Raw genomic sequence first — 9555 nt, forward strand, 5'->3', positions numbered from 1 at the left:
AAATTGTATTAGTTGCTAAAAAAGATATATCTACGTGTCGCAACTGTTCATCAGTAGGATGCCTAAAATGCATGCAATTCCAAAATTGGTTTCGGCTTCATTAAATCCTATACCAATTGCAGAACATTCTAGGAGGAGCCACCCACCATGTGAGCACAGTCACGAACAGCACGTATAAGGGAGGAAAATAATGCAAAGTAAAATTAAGACGTTACTTAACGAACTCAATGTACACGTCAGTTAAAAAAATAAACAAATAATGCGCGTGCTGAAAATAAAAATGTACGCGCACACGTACCGAGATACAACTGAAATACAACACTTAGAAATAAGTAAGTTATATAAGGATACGATGGTGCAATTCAAGCCTGGATTGCTAATCTCATCTCCCGAAGGGCTGCACCATACTTCTCGACAATAAGACCATGGCGACTGAAGAATTTATTAAATGGGTGGGTTCACATTCCATTCATCCAACATCCCATGGTGATCGAAGAGAGTCATGTTCTAAAATCAATCGTACCATTAAAATAGACAGATGACTGCCACATCCAGTGAACAAAATATAAAGCTACAAATATCACAATGGACTGCTGGTCTAGCATATTTTTAATTGTCCTGGGATGTATCATGAGCCAACACATTGTTTTGAGCAATGTGTCACCAAATATTAAAAAGCACTTTGAGTAAACCCTGTGCTGCAATCTGAATGATATTTATACATGGTCTTAAACTCCTCAGCATAAACTTTGTCAAGAACAACAACAGTTTATTCAGTTATCAAATAATTTAAGTCTATGTTACCCACAATTAGCAGAGCTATTCTAGGTGGGCAACAATACAATAATTGTCTCCTATAAAGTCGGCAAAACAATGAAGTAAAGAGAAAGCAAAAATAAAATGAAATAAATAGATAAAAGATAGCACTTATAGAGATAAAGGAGGAAAACACTTAACCTGAATAAGGAGTTTAGGTAGGAACTGCTAATGGTACTCATATCAACTTACACCTTCTTAGTCTCCAAAACCTTGATCAGTAATTTATGTAATCTACGCGTGAAAGGCTTTTGTGCTGTTCACTTAATGGAAGAGGAGTTTGGTTCCAAATTCTTACACAGCTTCTAGAAAAAGAGTAATAGCTGATTGAGTCTAGATCTCTGGACATAAAATTACCTGCAACAGAAAATCTGCTATAATGAGAGTGGATCATGTTAGACTGGATGAACAATTCAGAAATTTTAGCTATTTTATCTAATGGCCACAGCGAAGTACAGCCCAATCACCTATCACTTAGAACTTCATCTTGTAACACTTAATACAAATCTGTCTTGCCAGATGCTGAATAACATTTCATGCATCCATATTTAATCTGCAAAGTCAACAAAAATAATTATAACAAACGGCAAAGAAACTTAGAATGAGACCCCAGTCTTGCTCCAAATCTCTTAAACAAAGGCCCACTAAATCACAAAGCCAAGCAGTATTTGGTGCAGATAACAATTTTTGGGTTAGGTTTAGGTTAGAATTTAAGCTCTGTTAATATGAGAATATTATCACTACTTCTCAAACTTATTAATAATTCATGACGTTATAAGCCAACCAGAGCGCCCCATTCGGTTCAGGTGGATGACTTTGAAACTCAATGAAACACCAGTTGAAAATGACTAGTGTTTCATCACGTTTTCATCCCTAGTGTTTCATCACGTTTTCATCACTAGTGATAAAATTGTTCTCAATCTGTATATACATAGATTACTCAAACACAGCTTAACATAAATCATTAATTTTTAATAAACAATAGGCAGGAAAGACATTTTTAATTACAACCTGACTGGCTCTTTTTCTTTTTGTTTCACTTTCAAACCAACGCCAGCTCGAGTCCCATCCTTCATTTCTGCATCCAATATTCGTCTACAGATAGTAAATCTAATGAGGAAAAGAGAAAAGTTCAATGCAATTTCCTTAAGTTTTAACATATCAAACGGCCCCCCTCTCCAATAACGCCAATTCATGCACCTTTTGTATGAAGAGTCCAAGGGACTGAAATGGACAGCTGGGTTGTTTTCCACCATGAATCGGCGAATGCCACACAATCTGGTACAACGTTTTCGAAGGGTATGGATCTTTGGAACACTTTGCCACCTCTTGAACAAATGTGGACAACCAATAGTTGAGCGTCCATGCGTCCATCTCTGATATGGGCCGAGTAAGTGGCTGAACTTTGTCCAATTCATACTCTGTTTGAATACTCTGCTATTTGAAGCTAAATAAATAAATAAATGAACTGAGAGCAGACATGAGTCTTGTGGATTACTTGGTGGATGGTGACCTCCTGTGTACGTAAGCAGTCCCAAGGAGTACAATTTTCTGAAGCTCTGTTATTATGAGATTAGTACATATCACTACATCTCCAAGCTTGGTGCCCTCAGGGTTTAAACCCATGAAGCACCAACAGAGAAAACACCCACGATAACAGAGTTATTCATTTTCTTTGTTGCTATTTACTATGCTCTGGCTTGGTCTTGCATGCAGTATCACAGAACTGCTGCAATGAATGGTGCGTAAAATCTTGAAAAGGCCCTGAATTTTAGTAGTCCTCTTGAAAAATCATTGAATGTTGATAGAGGTCTTAAGTCCTTGAATCTCCTTGAGGTCCTCCAAAAGTACGTGATTTGTTTATGAGGTCTTGAAAAGTCCTTGAAATTCACTACCTTGCATATGCCATGCACCATTTTCTGATCAGTTCTGATCTACACGTTAACCACCAGCTTCTGTTTAACTTTCTTGCACATTTTGTCTGCTAGGTAGCTTCCTTCACTCTTTCACTGCTACCAACCTGCTGGTAGTTAAAGCTAAAGATCCTTTAACAAAAGCTGAAGATCTTTTAACGAGGGAGCCAACACCCGTTAAATTGATAAACTCAACAAGTAATTTAAAGGGAGCATCTAATTATGTATCAATTTTAATGCCATCATTAACAGACTGTCTGGGAGGAAAGCTGAGATCTTGAACTGTGCGTGGAATTCTGGAGTCGCTTTCAGAACACACTGTAGAGGAGATATAACACACTCAACACTAAAAGGATTAGTCCGAAAAAGGTCCAATGCTACAGTCTCAGTCAAGATGGTTGGGACACTTTGGGGTCTTCTTGTCCCCTCAATGTTGGTGTACAAGATTTGGTGACCGAACCATGATAAACAACTTTGAGAGGGGCAAGGGGAGCACGAGAAGGAAAAAAACAGCATTTCATTAAAGTGTCCCAACTATTTTTGTCTGAAACTGTGTCGGGGAGGAATTTGAAGGCGTGTTGACAGATACAGAGGTTAATCTGTAGGTTAGTCACAAGTGATGGGTTTGTTGGTTTTGGTTTGTTGGGCGTCCATTGTGTTTTGCAAACGTTTCTATAGCAGTGAACTAAGTTATTTGGGCATAACAACATAACACAAAGAATGACCAGTTCGCAGAAATTTCTGGTGCAGAGTAGAGTATTGGAAAATAAAAGGAACTGAGTGTGTACTAAACCGTACACAAATAGCTTTCAAGTGACCGATTGATAGCGTGACAATATAGCATGTGCATACTATCTACGTAAGATTCAGGGTTTTCATATCAGGAGAGTTGCTCGAATGTGCCACATTTCTAGAGAAAATGTGTGGAGAATAATAGAGAAGGCCTCTTTGCCAAGAAAGAGTGTAGGAACAAGGCCCAAAGGGACACCTTTCTAACTTAAGGGTAAGAGGCGAAGGACTGCTACAAGAGCGATTAAGCGGTTTCGAGAGAAAAGGGGAAACTTTTCCTCCAGTTTGGAGGAATATGCAACAAGCCAGGATTATCCCCAAGACGTATCAGTGAGAACAGTACCCCTTTCTAAATTTTGAAACACACTATTGACTACAAGCCCATAAAAAGGGTGACCAACAATAGTGTAACTGTTTGGTCCTACCCCAAAAAGTTTCTTAATGATGTTCCAGGCTACTGCTGTGAAATCGACAACTTTTTATAAGTTGTCTGCAACATATGTTAATTTGGCCTTGTGCCAAATGGTGACATTGGTTCTCATTCTTCACCCCAAATATACACCTTCCTGAATAGCTCTAAAACAAACTACTTTGCCATAAATGTGGGGATTGAGGTATAAAACATGAATCATATCAAACGGGGACACTACCTATCCTTAAAACCTCAAAAAAAGCGTGATACTCGACGTGTACGGGCCACCGTACATTAATTCAATTAAGATATTTATAAGTTTCTTTCAGTGAACAATTGTGTCACCATGATCAAAGTCTTAATAACTTGTCTTACATGTATCAAGGCGCTATAAACCTTGGCTATTTCAACTAGGTGTGAAAGTACCTTATCCTTTTCTTTCTTAATCCATTATATATACCAGAGAGGTCTTAGAAAATGCCCTGGATAGTATGGTGACCCATCCAATCGTGTCTCCACCGGTACAATATATTAGCAGCAAGATACACAGCCTCCGAAATAGTGCGCGCAGTTTTGACTCATACGTTGTTCACTCTTTAAACCCAATACGTAGAAAGCTTTTTTAATACCTTGGAATGTTGTAAGTAAAGGAACAAAGACTACTTTCCTCTAGTGATTGTCCTCTCTCTTTCTATCTGTGAGATCTGTAATGTTTTTCCCCAAAAAAATGGCTCTGAAACGTGCATATAGCTGCCTAGCTATTTCCTGCCACTAGAGCCAACGAGGAGTCACGTACCTAAAATTCCTCTAAAACACAGTCTCAGTCAAAATGGTTGGGACACTTTGGGGTCTCCTTGTCCCCTCAATGTTGGTGTACAAGATTTGTTGACCAAACCGCAGGTACCTAAGTGATACCAGAATTTTCAATGGGTAAACTCAAAGGTGGCCTCCAGGTCTTCACCAAGAATAAAGTGTTTGTATGATGGAGTGTAATACCTCTTATGGGGAATGGTATGAGCAGATACTCAATTTAACAAACACTGAAGTGCATATTATAAGAAATGTTGATACGTACGAGGTGCAAGAGACAGTCTCTTGCCTGGAAAATCATGGACTCCTTCCTTCGAGACAGCTGTCAATGTTCAAAACATGTAAGCGTTTTGCCACACTTGCTTCTTCTTAAATATCAGTATACGTGTTGGTGACTCAGATATTCTTCCCGTGCCACTTGCGAGAAATTTTGGTTGTTGGTTTGATTCTAGGCTGTCCATGGCATCACACATCACAAAACTCTTTGCCTCTTTATTTTACCATATTTATAATATTCATTGGATCAGAAAGTATCTTTCATGGCAGTCAGCTGAGATACTTGTCCATGCATTCATAACAAGTCGCCTTGACTATTGCAATGGTCTTTTATATGAGCTACCAGACTGCTTGTTGAATAAACTGCAACGAGTACAGAACGCTTGCACCAGACTGATTTTTAGAGAACAGAAATTTTGTCATATAACTTCTCTTATTTATGAATTACACTGGTTACCGCTTAAATATAGAATTGAGTTTAAAATACTTCTAATTACTTTTAAGATTCTTAATTTTTTAGCACCTACTTATTTATTGTCTCTCATTTCTCTTAAGCTCCCATCTAAATATAATCTAAAGAATTCTAGTGATAACCTTTTACCTAATTATCAACGTTTTAAATCTAAAGCTACACTAGGTGATCGTTCTTTTACCTGTGCTGCACCGAAACTGTGGAATGCGTTACCATTTGACGTAAGAAGGGCCAGCACAGTTAGTATTTTTAAAGGCAAGGTAAAAACTCACCTTTTCCGTCATGCATTGTAAGTTAACTCTTAATTGTAATTTTAGGTTTTTAGCCTTTTTATTTCGTTTTTAATCTTGTCATGCGCATTTGAACATTTTATAGAATTTGCCCATTATAAATGTTTTATTATTATTATTATTATTTAGAAATTGTATTGCCTTTCAAGTGAAGTATATGTAAAAACCTGTAAACCAAAGGGGCACTTTCTCGAAAAGAGTTCATGTGTTTGACAAGTCAAGCTACAGGCATCTTTCAAACTTTCGGTATAATGTTCCGTGGCTTCAAAAAATAATATTCCACCATGCATAACGCACAGATGAAAGCTCAATGAGGTCGGCTAGTTCAAGGTACTGAAAAATCAAATGCCAAATAATACAATCCACAGGAGACAGTTTGATTCGATTCTGAGAGAAAACAAACTGAAACTCAGACAGTGCTTACCTTAGCAAACGCGTGGAGTGTGAATAACCTGTTGTCAATTATCTAAAATGATTTCTCAGGTAAGTCTGAAATCAAGACCCATTGCACTGAGCCTTTTATGCTTTGTTTTAGGTGTAGCTGATGAAATGTATCACCCTTTGATTGGAGTATTCTTTTCATAATTTCCGCTATATTTGATTTTTGAGTGCAACCAATGCTCGTTCGTTATTTAGCACACTCGCTCATTATCAGTGGAATTTCTGTGATCTGTCAACTTCAAAATGGCTGAATGGTAAGGTTCATATACAGTCCGATGAATAAGTGTAGATGGGACATAATGATAATTGTAATGAAGAAAAACATTATAGTCGTTTATGCGAACTCTTACTAGAGTTTGCAGTTTACTTATCTATTTAAGATATGTATTTATGTATATTTATATGTATATATGTATATGTATATATATTTCGAGTATGTGACATCACATACTCGAAAGAAAAGAAAAGTTTTGTTAGTTTATTCCTAGTTTACTACTCATCTATAATAATTAAAGATTACAAATGAAAAACATGATTTGCATGAAAATGAACTGCACAGGTTTATTTACTAATACATAAATAGCTGCATGAGGACTTATTATAATTATTCTGGCCAACCAAAGCACATGCAGACAATTCAATCAACTAATCAGAATTTGAAGCAAATCCCTGCAGCTACCAAGGGGTTAACAATAGGAGAAAGATCCAACACAAATCAAGTCAACTATTAAAGTCCTTTAAAAAGCTCAGATGAAAGTTGCGCTTGAATGTGTAGATTTCTTTTTTTAAGCCTGGCGAGGTTTCAACTGAAACTGTATGAATTCACATCATATATAAACACAATAGATCTATTATATGCGAGGGCTCAATGTTGAATCCTTGGTTTTTGTACTGTTTGCTCAAATTTTATTTCAGTTTGGTGAGTGTCATAAATGATTAAAGAAACAAAAAATGAAATTTGAACACAGGGCAACACTGAACCACGACACAAACACAATCAAAATGGGTTGACCATGATAAACTAAAACCTCTCACCAGAGAGTAAATACACATGAAAACCAGGAATTTCGTTTTCTAGCCAGCGAAAAGCAACATCCATTGTACTTTGGCCAAATCAGGTGTCTTGTTTCGTGTCCTCACTCCATAAGTCGATGATCTCAGTTCTCCTTTTCTGATCTCCAATTTGGGCCACGACAGAAAACCCATGAATTGATAGGCCTCGTTTGCTATACCAGTTGCACTGGATTTCCCAACTGCGGATTTTAAGTTAGAGTTTCACATAATATATCAAACATGAGATGCAGTGTTTCATCACCAGATGAAACACCGAGAAGAGAGTTGAAAATACGATGCGCAGCGGAGTGTTTTTGACGAACTTCGAGGTGTTTCATCTGGTGATGAAACACTGTGTCGAATGTTCGATATTTCTTCTCAAACAAAATCATTTTTGAAGGAGAAATTAAGGATGCAAAAATGAGCAGTTTTTCATCTGATATCCAAACACTCATTAAACATTAATTTCCTTTGAATTTTCTTTATGAATTATTAATAATTTATGGTCAACAATGACTATACTTTCACTGGGCTGAAGATTCTTCAGAATGAATTTGTAATACTCAGACTGATACTTTGTGCATATTAGACAACTAACATATTGCTTGTGCACTTTGAGTAGACTATCAAGGTTCTACACTACTATCTGGCTGCATTACATAGCATGGCCAGAGAACAAGCCTGTTTCCCTGTTTAATGCTGACAAACTTGATGAAACCATAATCAAATAGACTACAACAGATTACTCAATCAGATCTACATGATAAATGGGCCCTGCCAAGCTAAAAAAAAGGCAAAAGAAAATGTCATTTCACACTGAATGGTGTTTTAAAGTGAAGGTGAAAGTTTCAATTAACAAAATTATAGCTACTGTGGTTTTTTACGAAGACTTTGCCTGACATTCATAAAATGTTGTTGTTGCTGCATTTGCAAAGCTGTCATGTTTTGACTCATGTTGCTGTTGTTGCATTACTCTCAACATCTCCTGCATCTGGATCTGGCCTTGCTCTGCCTGCTTTTCCTGTAGTGCCACCACTGCCTTTTTCAGTTCCAGTTCTTACCGTCGTACCTTTCTTTCCACCTCACTTTTATCTCTAAGGTATTATATAGTCTCATCTCCACCTCTGTGCCTTCATTTAGTGCTCACTGCTTGCTCTGCGCCTTCCTGTCGTTTCTTATTCTGGCTTACCCTTATAGCTGTCTTTGTAATGTTTTCTGCCTTTTTCCTGTCTTGGTTATCTTTACACGGTAATTACACAGTAAAAATCACGGAGAAAAACGTCTTGACTGACCTTCAGTTATTTTCGCGTAAGTAAAAAAGTTAAAAGAATTAGGATATACATCTATATGCGTGTGTAAGGTGTAAAAATATGTTAAGAAATATAAAAAATGTTTGACAATGATAAAAGAATGAAATAAAGCATGCAGAAAAAAACAACAGCAATAGGATCTAAGTAAAAGAGCTATTTAAAAACTTTTGCACAAAGTGAGTCTAATTGTACATTGAGACCAGGTCTCAGTTCATTTATAACAAAAAAACATTTTAAACACCAAGCAGTCAAATTTGCTGTTACACTTCTTAAGAATGCTAAAATTATTATTAAGATTTTACCAAACTAAGCGGTTTGTGGTATTTAGAAATTTTTGGGTAATTTTAATGTGGTTTGCGGTTTTCTTATGTTATTCTGTGTGGTGTTTACACATGATTCTGTGCGGGTTTGCGATATTTGTACCCCGCTTATGCCTCCTCTTTCAGGAAAACAAACAGTAAACATCGGTGGCACCCACTGACAAAACAGTTTCGTTTTAAAAATCTGAGGTGAGTTACTGATGGTGTGTTCAATTGATCGAATTCTGGGTTAAGAATACGCTTAAGTTTTGTAACTAATCTCTTCTAGACTGTCTAGACTGCTCACAGTCTACCTTTTGTCTGGTCTGTCCAGTTGTTATTCGATCCAGATGTGTTTTAATATGCTTTTGCAAAGAAAAATCTAAGACTGCATGCAGTCTGCTTTAGCCTATGCCATGATTTCTGAGCGAGTTACACTTAACACAATGAAACAATTTATTTCAAGCAGTTTGTAAATATTGCATGGCGATGAGTATCATGGAATTAAAAAAAGCCACAACAAGTGATTTTATAGATACAGTTATTCCATTTATTCTTATTTCGGAATATGGTGCAATAACTTTTCCATGCCATTATGAAATGAGTCTTAATTCACTTCCTTGCTTACATGAGTTTGGCCTTGGAGAAAATAATTGTCCCACGATCCTTACTTT

Source organism: Porites lutea, chromosome 3 (assembly GCF_958299795.1).
Source record: "Porites lutea chromosome 3, jaPorLute2.1, whole genome shotgun sequence".
Lineage (NCBI taxonomy): Eukaryota > Metazoa > Cnidaria > Anthozoa > Scleractinia > Poritidae > Porites > Porites lutea.